Below are 18,121 nucleotides of genomic sequence, written 5' to 3'. Positions count from 1 at the left end.
CAAGGAAGCTTTTGGCCCTGAGTATATACTATAGCAGTAGCTCCTGTCACTGCAATTTCATAGAGGATCACAAATTGCAACTGATGCTTTTGTTCCATAGTCAGCCAGGTGAATTTTATACCCATTTTCCATAAGCCACATTTATTTTCAACATTGGATATTTGACAATAAATGATCATTTTCAGATGCACAGATTGGCCACAGTTGTATTTGATGCCTGTTCTGTCTCATTTACAGGACAGGAAGTGTACAATTTTATTGTACTATTATGAGTCAAAGTATATTATTATGCATCACTCTACCATGTTTTATATAAACTAATGAATGTACTTATAGTTGTCATACAGAGACAGAGAAAAAAATATACTAGCATGCATGTTATTAATGCCACCACTGAACCATGGCAGGTCAGTATCATAAATTTCACTCACTTTCACTCAAAGATCCTCATTGTTGTTGCTGAACACCCCAATTTATATTCTTACAAATGACAATAGTAATACATAAAAGCAAAATCAAGTGCTTTATAAATGTACTAGTTGCTTCTGAGCCTCATATTTAAGGGATTAAAATAGAATGGGGACTTTCTTTTCAGTTTTTTGGGCCATAAATGACAGATACAACAATCATAAAACACTTGATTTTCCCTCAGGCACTTGTAAAACTGAAAATGAAATATTTTTCATGAACAAATTTTTTATCAGTAATGACATGTCGTATTATTACTGATGTTGACAGCATCTTGTTCTCTCTTCTCATTGCTTTTCACATCTGTAGAGCTGTGGTGGATGCTTTTTATCTCTTTATTTATCCATATTATATTAGTGGGAATAATAAATTAAAGCTGCAAGCAGCATGCCCAGTACAAATATGTCCATCATTCAGCAAGTGGTGCTCTAGCACCAAATTTAATGTCTTCTGATGAATGGGTGTAGGCCTGAGAGACTGACAACTGATTCAAATTTGAGCCAAATCAGTGTTTGTATGTTTGAACTGATGCAATGTTCGGGATGCTATGGTGCAAATATTAATTTCTTCTAAAAAAAAAAAAAAGGATGTAGGCCTCAGAGATTGACAACCAGTTCAAATTTGGGGCAAATCAGTGTTCATATGTCTGAACTGAGCCAATTTTTGTAAAGGTAAATTTGTAGGGGGCGCTATAGTGTCTTCTGATGAATGGGTGTAGGGCTGGGAGATCGACAGCTGATTAAAATTTGAGCCAAATTGGTGTTTGTATGTCCGAACTGAGGCAATTTTAGTAAAGGAAAATTTGTAGGGGGCACTGTAATGTCAAATTTAATTTTTTTCCCAATGAATGGGTGTAGGCCTGGGAGATAGATGTCTGAGTCAAATTTGAGCCAAATCGGTGACTGTATGTCTAAACTGTATGTCCAAACTTTTTTTAAATGTAAATTTGTAGGGGGCACTATAGTGCAAAATTGACATTTTTTTCCAATAAATGGGTGTAGGACTGGGAGATTGAACACTGATTCAATTTTGAGCCAAATCGGTGTTCGTATGTCCGAACTGAAGCAATTTTTGTAAAGGTAAATTTCCAAAAAAAACTTAGATGACACACGACATGTACGTGCTCAGATAGGGCTCATTGTGAATATGAATCTGAGTGACAGTGGCGATAGTCGTCAACAGCGACTACGTCATGGCCATTAATGTCCCCACGCTCCCACTGCGGACTCAACATGCCCTGCACCGGCTTTACTCGACTCGGACCTAATGAAATCTAAATCAAGTGCGTTCTAAATGTATATGTAAAAACTGTTCTGTAGTAAAGTTTACACTCTAAGATGATGTATTCAGTTAAAACACTGACTCTCCATGTGTCAACCCTTTCAGCGAGTATTTTTTCATGTTTATTTTCTGTGTTGTCTGAGTTTCACCGTGAAAAATATGCACAATATTCTCATGGCCGAAGGGTGTAAAAGTATGAAAGTACAAAATATTCCGAGACTGGTCCCTTTGGACGTCTAGGTTATGAGGTTTTACGATACTGTGGGATATTTGTACTCTGGAGGTCTATATATAAAGACATAAAGACTGAAACCTCAGGGTCTTAATGAGGACTGACTGTCACTGTTTCCCTCATCTGTGATGTTGTCAAGTGTATCAGCCAGTTGTGTTAGCATTCTGTTCATGTTCCCGGCATTTAGGAAAATAGAAACAATAAGGAAACAATTACACAACTGTCAAATAATTTTCTTCTCCATCTAATGACCCTTAAAGACCTGGAGCTATTTGTCTGGCAATAATCAAAGGACTACATTTAACATTTTGTAAGGGATTCATCAGCTTTTATTGTAATATTTTCCACTGCATGTTTCAGTGAAATTCAGGTATTTTCCTATATTGAATTTATTGATCATCGTGACAATCTGACTCATCATAAATCCAAAGGTTATTATATCAAAACAGAGAAAATTTGACTCATTTAGCCAAATATATCATAAAGTGAATGTAAAACAAGCATCTACAACCACTATCATTTATCAAACTCTATGGTTTTATTGGTGAGTCAGTGTTGCAGAAGATGATGGCATGTCCACGTTCACTATTGAGTGTCTGAACGTCCAGAATAATAATAAATATAAAAATAACACATCTGATGCTGCTGAAAAACTGTATTATTTAAAAATATTGATAGGATTAGCGGTAGAAAGGTTATGTAACATTTTAGCTCAGGGGGCTGTTTAGGTCTTTGGGGATAATGAACTAATGATAATAAAGACGTACTTACAAAGAAGTTAGAGATCATGAGACAAAAAGAAAATACTTTGCATGCTACATCTCTTCCACATCCTTCAAATATTTTTTTTTACACTGTGTCTAACATTTAGACACAAGATACCATCTCTTCAAAGTTGTTTTGACTTCATCTAAAGTGATGGCTTCAAGTTTTCACATCACATATTTGATGCTAAATGGCACCAAAATATTTGTTATGTCAAAATTGCTGGTTGGTCCAACCTTTAGATTCAGAGTTCAGAGAAACTTTTTACCTTTTGCAGCTGAACATGGAAACATCCTGACAATGTCAAACTCTGTACAGACATCAGTCTACACACTGAAACCCAAAGATGACAGGGGAGGACTGGGCAAAGGGAAAAGGCCAAGAAAACTATAAATAAATAAATAGAGTAGCTATAATATAATACGACGTATCACAGCCAGGAAGCTGGAATGGTCACAACAGTTACCACCCATCCAAATTAACAGAATTTGGAAATGGTTTAGGCAAATAAAACTTTAGAAATCAGTCCAAAATGTAACAGGTCAGTGTACATGAAAAGTAGAATAAGTTTTAATTTTATTTAGAGGAAGTGACTAGTTTTGCTTGAGGTTTTTTTTTGTAGTACTTATAGTTTTTTGTGTATAATCTTATTTGGGAATCCTTGATTAAAAATGTTCAAAGACCTAGTAATATTGTTTCAGCTACAAAATAAGTTTTCTCAATATTTAATCTTTACTAAGTAATTTATTATATCATACAATTTCAATTATACCATTTATTTATTTATTATAATAATATTGTAATTTATTATAATATCGTCCTCTGCATTTTACATTTTTCAGTCAAAATCAGGTATTTTCCTATATTTAATTTACTGACTATGTAGATGTTCCAAACAGCTCTGGGTAAATCCAAATGTTTTTATAACAAAACAGAGAAAACTGACGAAATGTGGTTTTTTGAGCAAAATATATCATTAACTTAACATAAAACAACCATCTACAACCACTGTCATTTGTCAAACTACATGGGTTTTATCACTGAATCAGTGTTCAGAAGGTGCCAGTGTTTCCATGTTCACCGTGGAGCCTCTGAACGTCCAAATGGGTCAAATCTGATGATGATGAAAAGCTGACAAACTGTATTTTACCTGATATATTTAAATTAATTGATAAGATTAGTGGATCAGAAGTTATTAAACATTTTATATTGGTAGATAGTTTTGGTTGCTGGTAACTGTTTAGGATCTGAAGATTTTCAATAGAGGTTGAAAACAGTAGAATGAAATGCATGTGTCATATATGATTCACAAAGCCACTGTTCATTAAATATTCCATGTTAATCCATATTATTCATGTGTACCACAAAGGATTAACATGACAGGAAAACCAAAAACAAGATGATTTTAGCTGCGATTGTATTTTATTTAATTTCCATTGCATTGTTCTTTGCTGTTTTTGTACTTCTCATCTTTGTGAAAGCTGTTATTCACAACCCCAATTCCAAAACAGGGGAAAAGTAGGTTAAACATAAATAAAAGCAGAACACAGTGATTTGCAAGTTTCCTAAACCTGTATTATATTTTCATTCTATTCTCTATTATGAATAAAATATGAGTTTATGAGACTTGCAAATCATTGCATTCTATTTTTATTTACATTTTATGCAGCGATTGGAATTGGGGTTGTATTTCATTTAACAAAATTGCCTGGAATGACCTCTCGCTGTGCATTTTATTGGAAATTATTGTCTGGAATTGTCATAAAACTTTGATGCTGAGATTACAGTTTAGAAAATACAAACAGGCAGAGATACAAACACAATTAATGGAAAAAGTCACATACAAAAATATAACCATACAGGAAAACAATTCAGTTCATTACAGGCAGAAGTAGTTATAAAGTATATTCCCCAGGTCTGCTAAAAATGAGCAGTTAAAATGATAAAACTGCATATTTTAAGGAACGGTCTTATTCTTTTCACTTTAGCAACAAAACAAATACGTACATTTACAAAACAAACAATTTTTTTTTTTTTTTTTTCAGATCGATTCATCTTTTTGCTCAGAAAGCCAAGATTATTGAGCAGAATAGTCGACTGAAGTGTTAGCAGATAAATGTAGAGCAGATAAAAGCTGAATATTTACCTCTGAAATGTGTGTGAGTAGAACAAACAAGCTGAAGAAGTACATCAAATGTGCACTTAAAGTACAAACTTGGGTAAATATGTGACTCTCCACCTCTTTAAGTTTAAAAGAGCCATGTTTTTCTTCAGTTAACCTTTTGCCCATCCTCTGATAACGGCTGTACATTTTGTTCCTCGCTTACAGACAAATTGCTCTGCAGAAAACCAACAAATTGTGCTTCTGAGATCAATCGCATGGAACAAAAATACAGCACAAATTCACTTCATTCTGTCAGTGCAGCGAAGCTTTACTCCGCTCCATTTTCTCAGCCTTTGTTTCACCCAAAAATTACACAAGTTCTGCTCTCCATCGACATCCACACTCGCTCCATCCGCCCACATGTATCTGAGCTGCTGGCAATTAATTAAAGGAACCACATGCACCGCTCAGCCGGCTTGTCAGGCCTGCCAGTCATCAGCACGGCGTGACAATGATCTGACCATCACCGGCTTAATTGGCATTCAGAGGACATGCTCGTCTCCTCACTGTAGGCTAAATAAACACACAGGCAGGCAGGATGCAACCTTCAGTCCTCGATTCTACTGATCAATAACCCTTCAACAACACATCTGACACACAAGAACAGCTGCGGGAGCATTTTATAAATCTGTGTTGTTATGTTGACGACATGCTTTCATATCGATCCAAATTCACAAATGAGGAGCAGCGGAGAAGAAACTGATTTTGACGGAAAAGCTGATGTTTTCAAACGAGGATTGTAACTTCTATCCTTGTATAAAATCTAGTAGGTACATCCATTATAGTCTAGTCTAGTTTACTTATTAATGTAAATTCTTTTGCATTATTTATTTATGTGAATAGAATTAGCTAAAACCCTCCAGTAGCATTCTCCAGGCGAAAAACATGTAACATTTAGAGTTTTTATGTTCAATGATCATTCTGACCACTGACAGGTTCAAGTGGTATTAACCCATAAAAACCCAAAACCAAAAGCATCTACTGATCTAAACTGTTTAAAACTTATCGATCCATTAATTCTATCAGTCAATGTAAATAATTGGTGTAAAATACAGTTTTCTTTTCGTGGTCATCAGATATGACCCATTTGGACGTTCAGGGGCTCCGTGGTGAATGTGGAAACACCATCATCTTCTACAACATTGATTCACCATTAAAACCTATGGAGTTTGATAAATTATAGTAGATGAAGAAAATTATTTCATGTTCAGTTATTGATATTTTTGCTAAAAAAAAAAAGTCAGTTTTTCAGTTTTCTCTGTTTCTGATATAATAACTCTCAACTTTATTCTGAGCTTTTATGAACATCTACATAATCTGTAAATTAAATATAGGAAAAACAAATGATTTACACTGAAAAAAAGGAAAAATAGAGAGGAAAATATAAAATAAATAGGGATAAGTCACTCAAGAAAGGTTAAATAGAGAGAAAAATGCATTTGGGAGTTGCCACAAAAGTAGCACTTGGTCTTTATGGGACCTGTCAGTGGGTGGGATATATTAGATAGGAAGTGAATATTTAACCCTTGAAGATGATGTGTTAAACACAATAAAATGGGTAAGAGTAGGGATCTGAGCAACTTTGACAGGGAGGAATTGTGATGAAGAAATCACTGGGTCAAAGCATCTCCAGATCATGGTGTTCATTTGCTCACAGGATTTTGTCAACAAGACCAAGGAAGTAATAACTATGGAACCAGATGAAACCATGGTTTTGTTTGATGTCACCTCGCTTTTCACCTGCATTCCCACCAAGCAAGCAGTTCGGGCAGTGAAAAGACGACTTCTACAGGACCACACACCCACTAACAGAACCAGCCTTAACCCAGAGGAAATATCTTCGATGCTTGAGCTCTGCCTTAGTTCTACATACTTCCGGTATAATGGAGACTTCTAGAAACAGAAGCACATGCTCCCCAGTGTCCCCCATAATAGCCAACATACAGTCGGGGAAAAAAATGATTAGACCACCCCTTGTTTTCTTCAATTTCTTGTTCATTTTAATGCCTGGTACAACTAAAGGTACACTTGTTTGGACAAATATAATGATAATAAAAAAAATAGCTCATAAGAGTTTAATTTCAGAGCTGATATCTAGGCATTTTCCATGTTTTCTTGATAATAAACAAAATCACTTAAGTACTTACATCAATATCTATGGCATTGTACTGCCAAAAACAGTGCTTTTAGGTATTCCACGTTTTCTTTTCTGTCTGTTTTAGTCACATGATACACACAGGAGTTAGTGCTTGATTGCATAACCATTGTTTTTGATGACTTTTGATGGTCTAATAATTTTTCCCGCGACTGTATGCATCAGGGGTCACCAATCCTGGTCCTCGAGGGCCGGTATCCTGCATGTTTTAGATGTTTCCCTCTTCAGCACATGTGACGGTCCTTATCAGGTTTCTACAGAGCTTGATGATAGGCTTATCATTTGAATCAGGTGTGTTGGAAGAGGGATACTTCTAAAACATGCAGGATTCCGGCCCTCGAGGACCAGGATTGGTGACCCCTGGTATACATGGACGAAGTGGAACACAGGTCTCTGAGTACTTACAAAGGATCAGTTCTCACCCACTGGTTTAGATACGTGGATGACACCTGGGTCAAGATAAGGACAAGGAGACCTGGACGCTTTTACCTGACGCATCAACTCAGTGGACCAGAATATCAAGTTCACATGGGATGATGTCCAAAACAACAGCTTGCCCTTTCTGAACTGCAACATCCACATCAATGATGACAGAGGAGTAACCATAGACATTTACAGGAAACCAACCCACACAGACCAATATCTTCTTTTTGATTCTCACCACCCACTGGAACACAAACTGGGAGTCATCGGAGCCCTCAACCACAGAGTGAATGAAGTTCCTACAATGGCTGAAGGGAAAAAGAAGGACGAACAGCAAATTAAGGAAGCACTGAAGACATGTGGTTACCCTAACTGGACCTTCCTTAAAGCCAAACCAAGGAACCAAAAATTCACCAACAACACAGAGGAAAAGTCAGAAAAACGAAAAGGCATTGTCATTCCATACACAGTGGGAGTCTGAAAAACTACCAAGGATTTTTAACCAGCACAATATCCTGGTATATTTCAAACCCACCAACACCCTGAGACAGGCTCTGGTACATCTTAAGGACAAACTACCTAAGGAGAAGCAAAGCAACATGGTCTATGCCATTCAGTGCAATGAGGAATGTACAGACTTATACACAGAAACCAAACAACCCCTCCATAAACGCATGGCTCAACACAGGAGAACCTCCACCTCAGGTCAAGACTCTGCAGTTCATCTTAACTTGGAAGAAAAAGGACACTCCTTTGAGGACAGCAATGTCCGAATATTGGCCAGAGAAGACAAATGGTTTGAGAGAGGAGTCAAAGAAGCCTTTTTTGTGAAAGTGGAAAATCCTCCCTTGAACAAGAGGTGGTGGTGTGAGACACTACTGATCCAAAACCTATAACACCATTTTAAATAACATTCCCAAACAGTTTTCAACCAACAACCTTCCACACTTGGACTCACCTGAAACCAAACAACCCCCCACCCCCACCCCGAAGGATTTGGACAGTGACCCACCCAACTGGTCAACGACCCTGAAACTCACACAATATCCACTAACGATCCTACCTCCAGGGACACACCGCCCTTACAACCCTAACACTTAAAATTGGGATTAACACCTACACAGACCACTCGCCCGGCAGGTTCATAAATCCAGTTTCCCCCATCAGTTATTAGAATTTAAGAAGTCTGAAGATGAGAGATGAAATGTTTTCAAAAGACCTAAACCAGTTCAGTTGAACCCAGAAGAATTACCAAGAAGAATGACGACCTGGGCGAATAAGAACTTACACAGACACCAAGAAGAAAGATTCATTCCCAGTGTAAAGTGGTTAGAACCTACCAAAAGCATCTACAAAATAACAACCAGATCTCAACCAATGAGCATCTATGGGATCATACCATTATTACCATCTGTCTATTATTGTGTCCTTTCCCCTTTTTCCACAAAAACAGCTCTGACCTGAGGCCTTGACTCCACCAGACCTCTGAAGGTGTGCTGCGGTACATGGACCAAGATGATAGCAGAAGATCCCTGAAGTCCTGGAAGTAGAGAGGTTGGGTCTCCACAGATCAGATTTATTTGTCCAAAACACTCCCACAGATGATCAACTGTCTTGAGATTGGGATGTCCTTCCTTAGTCCATTTTTGGTCAGTACTAACCACTGCAGACCAGGAACACCCAACAAGACCTGCAGTTGTGGAGATACTCTAACCTAGTCACCGTTACAATATAGACCTGGTCAAAGTCACTCAGTTCCTTACGTTGCTCATTTTGCTGCTTTCAACACACCAGGTTTGAGGTCTAAATGTTCACTTGCTGTCTTATATATCAAACCCAGTGAAAGGTATCATTGTAATGAAATAATCAATATTATTTCCACTTTTGTCAGTGGTCAGAATGTTATGGCTGATCAGTATATGCATCAATGTTCAAGACATAGTAAAAGACTGTTAATTTTTATACTTAATAACACTGAATCTGTTGCTATATTTACAATAAATCCATGCAAAAAGAAAAACAATGACAATGACAGTGAAAATGTGTTTTGTATTTGCTGTAATGGGTACAGATGGACAGACCCTCTTATTCACTTCTTTCACTCTTTCAAGTCTGACCTCATGAGGCTGTAAAACTGACTTCCAGGTCCAACCAGTCGACAACAGTGGAGTCCGTGTGCTCATTTCCTCTAATTTCTCTCTTTAGTGAGGTACCAGTTAAGGTTCAGAAGGGGATAAACGCATTCATTTAACTCAAATACAGTGATTAATGCAATTTTCCACAGTAAGTGTTTTACCTGCAGTAGATTATGGTCCACAGGGACACATTTAGGAGACACAGCAGAATTACTACTGAGTAATATGCTGAAAATAATGGGAATATAGCATGGTATTTTTTTTTTTTTTTTTTTTTTTTTTTACTTTAAAGTGTCTTACCTACAGTTTAAGCTCCTGGTCCATGTAAAGTTGTGCATCTAGGGCTGTAACAATGCATCAATGGAATAGACATTATATCACTTATATAAATTTGTCAATTTGCATGGGATGTACTGATGCGTTACATAGTTTACATTCATTCCTCAGTTATGTGGGTTCACACTCTGGAGCCTGCTGAAATGAAGACTTAAAAGCCCATGTCCAAATGTCAGAAGATCCTGTTGTGTATATTTTTCAGCCTTCAAAACTTTATGAAATGTCATGAAGTCACAATTACACCCCTCCACAGAGGTTTTTAATTTGTAACACCAGATACTAAAAGTGAAGAGGTGATGAATCCTATCAGTGCATTTTTATAGTTCAAGTAAAATGTTGTTACTCAGTTTTTCATTAGCATCAGATATGCTCCATCTGGATGCTCAGACACTCTTTAATGAATGTGGAAACCATCACCTTCTGCAACATTGATGCACCAATAAAACCCATGTAGTTTGACAAAATGGTTGGTTACGCTTGTTTTATTTAAATTTCCCTTGGGATTAATAAAGTATCTATCTATCTATCTATCTATCTATCTATCTATCTATCTATCTATCTATCTATCTATCTATCTATCTATCTTACCACGAATAATGTATTTTGCTGAAAACATCAGTTTTGCCTCAGGTTTCGCTGTTTCATCATAAAAATCTTCAAGTTATCATGAGCTTTTATGAACATCTACATGGTCAGTAAATTAAAAATAGGAGAATACCTGATTAATACTGAATAATGAAAAATGGATAGCTTGATATTAGAATGAATGGTGATAAAAACCACAGAAGAAAGGTAAAAAAAAAAAAAAAAATCTGGTTCTTGAGCCCTTCATTGGGCACTCATAGAAATATTTTGAAATTCAAAATTTCTACCATAGCGTGTTATTGGAGGACATAACTTTACTACTCTTGTGAAAAAAAAGTATTGTCATGTAGAAAATGAAGGTCATTGAAGTTACCATATTTGGTTCTTTGCCCGTATGTGGCAATAAATAAATAAATAAATCCAAGAAGTATTTATAAAAATAGAAGAAAAACACCTGTAATGTGAAAAAAACACGTATTTCAGAACATTAGAACATCACTTTTAGAACATTACAACAACATAAGTGCTGATCCAGACACCTGTCCACATCCACATTATCTTACATTAGTACCATTACTTCATGGTACCTAACAAAGCAGGTACAGTCACTGTTCATGCAGAGGTGGACCTTACAGACCCTGTAGACCATACTGGACCTGAGATTGTTGACGCATTGTCCTCACTCTAACTGTTGATGTCACTGTCTTGTAATATGTGTGGAAATTTCCCAAAAAAAATAGTCACTTGTTTGATGAAGGGTTAAAGGTTTTAATGAATCTTTGGTGCAAATCATTTGATAATTCAGTTTGATAATGATTTGGTAACAGAAGTGTTTAAACCATCTCTACTTCCAACTGAGCTACAACGATAAAGCAGATGTGTGAAGAGTCTGTTTGTAGTGACAGAATTTGACCTATAAATTTAGTGATATGGTAATCTGGAGAGAATTTTGGTGTTTTGTTGTTCTTCATGTTGTTTCTGTTGCTGTAAAAGTCATTATTTTTAATGATTAAACCCAAAGAAATCATGACCAAAATCACAGAAATCCTTTCATACAGTTGCGGAAAAAATTATTAGACCATCAAAAGTCATCAATAAACAATGGTTATGCAATCAAGTACTAACTCCTGTGTGTATCATGTGACTAAAACAGACAGAAAAGAAAACATGGACCGCCTAAAAGCACTGTTTTTGTCAGTACAATGCCGTAGCTATTGATGCAAGAACTGAAGTGATTTTGTTTATTATCAAGAAAACATGGAAAATGGATAGATATCAGCTCTGAAATTAAACTCTTATGAGCTATTTTTGTTGTTATCATTGTATTTGTCCAAACAAATGTATCTTTATTTGTACCAGGCATTAAAATGAACAAGAAATTGAAGAAAACAAGGGGTGGTCTAATAATTTTTTTTTTTTCGTGACTATATATACAGTTTTAAGGAATATATTATAAACAAATTCTTAAAGTTGGAGCCTGTACTGAATCCATATTTCATAGGTTTGTCTCACATCCACCTTTTTCTTCTTCTGCTGCTGCTGTCTGTTTATACACGACCAGACAAAGACAGACATGTGTCAGTGTGCATCCTGTCAGTCAGAAGGTGAATCAGCCTCTCCAGCTGAAACATTGACGGATACACAGAGTTGCCTTTTCCCACCCCCTCTTCCCTCTCTCCCTCGTTGCTTTGGATGAATGAGTGATAAAAAAAAAAAAAAAAAAAAAACACAGCACTTACATTCCTGGAAATTAGGTCAGCCGTAGAACGAAGCAAAGACTCCAAATGGGATGAGATGAAAGCCGACATACTTGTGTGGAAATGTTCACTTTTAAATCACAAAACCACCTGGTACCTCTTCAGGCTGAAAAGAGAGTAATTGCAGGGAGAAAAGGGGGTGGATTTCTTCTTCTTCTGCACAATTTGAGGCATCAAAAGGTGAATGTGTGTCTGTTGTGTAATTGTGTTCATAAGCACAGGCGGCACAAAGACTCAAATTCCTCAAGCGTGCAGTGTTTTCGACAAGTAAATAAAGGTGATTGTGATTTTTCTCCTGCTGAGATCAGACTCTTGAAAGGATGCAACAGCCCCGTCTCGCCCCTCTCCCCACTCTTCCCCCTTTTTCCCATTATGAAGACAGTGTTTCCTGTGCTTCCATGGGAGCTTCTAATTGCCCATTGTGCTTGCATCTCAGCTGTCTGGGTGATGTGCAGTGACATGCCGCATCCTTAAAAAAAATAAAAATAAAAAAATAAAAAAAAACGACGTGTTCTCCTGAGGTTCTTCTGGAAGAGCTTTATCTGTCTCTCACATGATTTCTCTCCCACACAAATCCTCCCCCTCCTCCCCTTCGCTCATCTCTTGTGATATAAAGTACGTATGTCAAGTGGAAGCATAATGTATGTCGAGTGGAAAGTGAGTGTGCATGCCTTGTTCCCACGGCAACTGCACACACACACACAAAAAAAAGTTGAGCAATTTGTCAGTTGCTCTTCGCTCTCTCGTCCACAGAAGTTTGTTCAAAGTTGAGTCGGGAAGTTTGCAGAGAAAAGACAAAATAATGTGGGAGGAGAGCTGTGTTCTCTGTGTTGCTGTCAGCGAAATTCTCAGGTCAGATTATGTAAAAGTCTGTTTTAAAGCAGGGTTTCTGCAAGTCCTGGAGAGATGTAAAAAGGCCACAGAAGATGTTATTTGTGTGTTAAAAGTTTTTGGAAATGTGACTTTGTGGATGATCTGTTCAACTACTTAACTGTAACTTAATTTAGTTTAGATTCTTTCAAATAAGTAACAAGTGGTGCCAGGCACAACAAACCCCGCCCTTCGCACGTATTGTAGCTTATTTTGGCATCGATCCTGCTGATGTCATCATGTCTATTCGTGTGGTGATGACAGCATATCAATTGCCTCTATATATGTGCCAAGTTTGAAGTAAATTGAAACAAAATTGATGTTTTTATAGACGTGAAATTTTGCCCATTATAAGTAAATCATAAGTAAAAAATTCATTAAAAATTTTTAACTTTGACCTACTTTTTCCAAAATGTAATTACATCTATTCTGGGTCCCTGGCAATCTAAAAACCCAATTTGGTATGAATTCAACCAATAGATTTGCTGCTACAGATATTTGAAATTTTGCCCACTATAAGTAAATGGGAGGAAAAAAAGATTTTAAAAATTCATAAAAAATTTGAACTTTGACCTACTGTTCCCAAAATGTAATGAGATCTATTCTGGATCACTAGCAATCTGTAACCCAGTTTGGTATGAATTCTGACAATAGTAACGGGTTAATGAGAAAATGAACAAAACAAGACCTAATAAGAGCATATAATAAATTTTGAAGATACGGTACCAGTAGATCACGTACCATTCAAAAAACGTTTCTGATATTAGTCTATCATCCATCCTCCTTATGGCATTTAACACTTCACTGATGTACAGGTCGTCCAGTCTGGTGCATAGTAGCCAGGTATCTGGAAAAACTGATATTTTCAGATGCATACTTGTTTTTCATCAACAAGAAAACTTTAGGTTTAGGTTACTGACAATGATCATTTCTGACAACTCTGGCCAAATTTTGGAAATGCTCGTGCTTGTGTGTGTACTGGGGGAAAGGGAGTTTTAGTTTAGTTTCATGATGTCAGTATTCGATGAAAAATAGATCAATGTCATGTGTGCATCCTTTATCCAAACCCTAACCTTATGATCACACTCCATGCAGGTTTGTGTAGCTATAAACATTTCTGAAAACAATGGTGTGTACGATGTTACCAATGATCATGAAGTTGGAGAATGGCCTTAGTTTCAGGTGGAAAAGGCAGTTCAATAGACTACTGGAAAGTCTTATACAGGGGTTGTTGGCAATGAGGTACACCTGTGTGATGAGTGGGAGGGAAATAAACTGGTGTGGGAGTGTAGAGGGAAGGAAACCAGGGAGCAGATACTAAGTGACACACATCAATAAATCAATAACATCTGATCACTAAGCCCCTGCACACTCTACTCTGTATAGAATACCTGTGTAGAATACTTATATGAAACAAGACAGTGGTTAAAAAAACTAAAATAAAACAGGACAGGACAGAAGAAGAAGAAACTATGAAATGTATTTAGGGTGTAAAAGAAAAAATATACTTTTGAAAGACATTTTTATCAGTAGTTTCTGTGCAAATCTCTTGTCATGTGTATTATTTTTCACACCTTTTTTTATTGCAGAGTTGACAACATTTGTATGTGACAGTGCTGCTACAATAAAAAAAACAAAAAACAAATTAGTAATAAAATCAGACGGAGCAAGTTAAGCCAACAGAAAACAAAATAGGATTACGATAACAACAGAACAGAAAAATACTACAGTAGAAAACCAAATAATTCCGGACACAGCCAGTTTGCGTTTGCATGTGTAAATATGGATATGTAAATTGGATGTATAGGCTGTGCAAAAACATAATGTAAAGAAAGTAAAGTCAAATAAATAGGGAATAAATCATAGATAAGCCAAATGAGGTAAGTAGGGCAGAGACCCATGTATAATCATGTACGGACCCAGGAGGAGACCACCACCAAACACCCACAGAGCCCACAAACCCTAATCTTACATTCTTTATGTGTTTAATTTGTATCTGAGCTGTTTGTTGCTTGTGTGTTTATCCTTCTAGGGGGTAGGGTCTGAGGATGGGAAGTGTGACAACCCACTGCAAGTGAAGCCCACACTCAGGAGACAAAGAATAGAACATGTGCTTCAATTGTATTAATGATGAAATTATTATATATAATATATGTGATCAAGTATGAGCTGCATATAAGAATAGACGGATAGTGGGATAATGACAGCAGGGTTTCCCTTGTATACATTCTGCAGCGGCACCACACCACTGCTGCGTTCTCAGCACTGCTACAAAAAAAACAAAAAAAAAAACACTGACTTTGAAGTAATGTGATTTGCAAAATGTTATTACAAGTTGTTAGTTAACCAACTTGGCTATTGCTTTAGTTGTCATAATGCAACCTTCTCCCTCCCTACCCTCCCTGCATACACTACTGAAGCAAACGATCTGGAATCCAGATAGAACGGAACTGAAACACTGTAGAACAAGGTGCATACTGTAGCAACGTTTTCAGACCAACAGAGAACCGTGCCGGTGCTGGTTCCCACACTTAACCTTGAACCAGCCGATGTGTTCACACCGAAAGCAAGAGTGTTCGGGAAGCAAAAATTTGGCTCCCGAAAGGCACCAAGTGAAACTTTGTTTTTCTAAGTTCTACAACATGAGTGGTGATTTGGGTCAGAAGCAGAAAAATAAACACATCAAGAAAACGTGAGTATGGAAAATGGCCAAGAAACCGAACTGCAATGTTCTGTGTGCCACCAACAAACCCCAGCTTTTGAGAGTTCTTTCACCTTTATTGTCGCTCGTACATTCACAAGCAGACATGCGGTTTTACGCCTACAACCTATCCCATCATGCATCACTCCAACTACATCTACACTAAGTGTCAAGGGACACAACTAGTAATACGACATCTCCCTTTTTTTTATTTCTTTGGTGGCGAACCAACGCCTTCTGTCAATGACACGTCATGGGCAGTGGCACACCATTATTTTTTCGTAGTGTCTTTTTGTTATAATTGAGGTTGAAAATCAATACAAAATGGTACTTAAATGAGGTAACTAGTGCAAGATAACTGGAATCTGGTGATTGGTAAGTTGCAATTTGTCAATTTCTTTCCACAAAACTCATCAGAAGTCACAATTTAAAGGGTTATTTTCCAAAATTTTCCTCCAGGGGACCATGCCCCCAGACCCCCCAAGTGTTGCTAGGTTACAGACCCAGCATCGCTGCTAAAAAAATTTCTGGGGGAAACACTGTGATAGTGATGTTGACAACAGAATACAGTGAGATGGCAGTGACAAATACATACTACTTTTGACTTCGAAATAAAAATACATAATTTTGCATATTATTAATAAATGGCAGTCACTACTAAACCAGGGGGTTTAGTAATGACTGCCATTTATTCACACCTACTTCACACCTACTTCTTATCACTCAAAAAATTCTGATGACCACTTTCTGAAATAAACAACAAGAAACATGAGGAAAAATGACATAAAAGCCTAACAATAAATGTGCTACACTTCTATCAAAACTAAAGTACTCTGCTCATTTCTGCCTGTCATTATTAATCTAATTTTAATGTATTCAGGGTCACACATCTTCACCACACACTGAGCTTTTACTCATGCACGGTGGTCTTGTTTTCGTTTCACAATCTGGTTCATTTTATTACTTGTACCTGATGGACAAAACATGTTTGTCTCTGCTGTGATCGTTGTCGTCACATTCAATGTCACTGATCATGTGCATTTTAATTAAGGGTTTGTATGAATTATGGAGCACATTAAAGTTGTAAGTTACTGAAAACACAAACAATATGATGCTTTTCTCTTTCTGTTTTTTTGTGTCTTGTCATGTTTGTTATTTGTGATATTCACCAATGGATACACCAAGGTGTCATCTTTCTGAATGTTATTGTCCCTTTACAATCAGTGTGAATGTTGGAAAAGCACACAATGAAAACTGCAAAAATAACAAAAATTGAGTATGGAATTGAGATGTCTAAGTACTGAGCCTACTCTGAAAATACACAGAGAATAAAAGCATAGATACATCTGCTAAAATGTAGGAAGTGAGACTGAATATTTGTAAAATACAGATACTAAAAAACTCAGTGTTTCAGACTAACAAATCAGGCCTCCTCACTTTCCCTGTAATATGCAGACAATCTCTACACCTACACATGCATATTCTTTTATCACAGATCAGCCTTAAGGCTCCTACACACTGAGATTTCACTAGACTTATAAGCTTGTTGAGAGGCACTGTGAGGCTTTAGCACAAAGCAGTGCAACATGTATGCAAGCTTTGATTATACTGAATCTCAGGCTCAACGTCTATCATATCTACTATTTGCTATTGTCGTAAACAATGAAGCTAAGCTAAAGGTTGCATGTAATGACTCCTCAACCCCCCTTTGACAATGAGGGCCACCCTGTGCCCACACCTATATCCTGCTGTTGAATGGACAGACATATGCCATTTGTCTTTACAATAAACTCAACTCTGGCTGATGTTAAAAACCAGTCTTAAACTATATTTCCATTATGCATTTTACTGTTATTTATGCACCTCCATCCTACTGTAAAACTACATTTTGCTTGCACATTACAGTTTATTATTGCACCTCACTGTTAAATTATCCGAGCTCTATTTGTACTTAGTTCTAATTTATTATGTATAATGTGTTCGATCGATCGATCGATCGATCGATCTATCTATCTATCTATCTATCTATCTATCTATCTATCTATCTATCTATCTATCTATCTATCTATCTATCTATCTATCTATCTATCTATCTATCTATCTATCTATCTATCTATCTATCTATCTATCTATCTATCTATCTGTCTGTCTGTCTTGTTTTTGTTCTTTTTAGTTTTTATTAATGTCTGGTATTAATATCTGGTGGGAAAAGTTGTAAATGGGTGTTATCATATTAGTGTACATAGGTA

The sequence above is a fragment of the Sphaeramia orbicularis genome, chromosome 20, assembly GCF_902148855.1.
Source record: "Sphaeramia orbicularis chromosome 20, fSphaOr1.1, whole genome shotgun sequence".
Taxonomy (NCBI): Eukaryota; Metazoa; Chordata; class Actinopteri; order Kurtiformes; family Apogonidae; genus Sphaeramia; species Sphaeramia orbicularis.
This window is presented reverse-complemented; position numbering follows the sequence as displayed.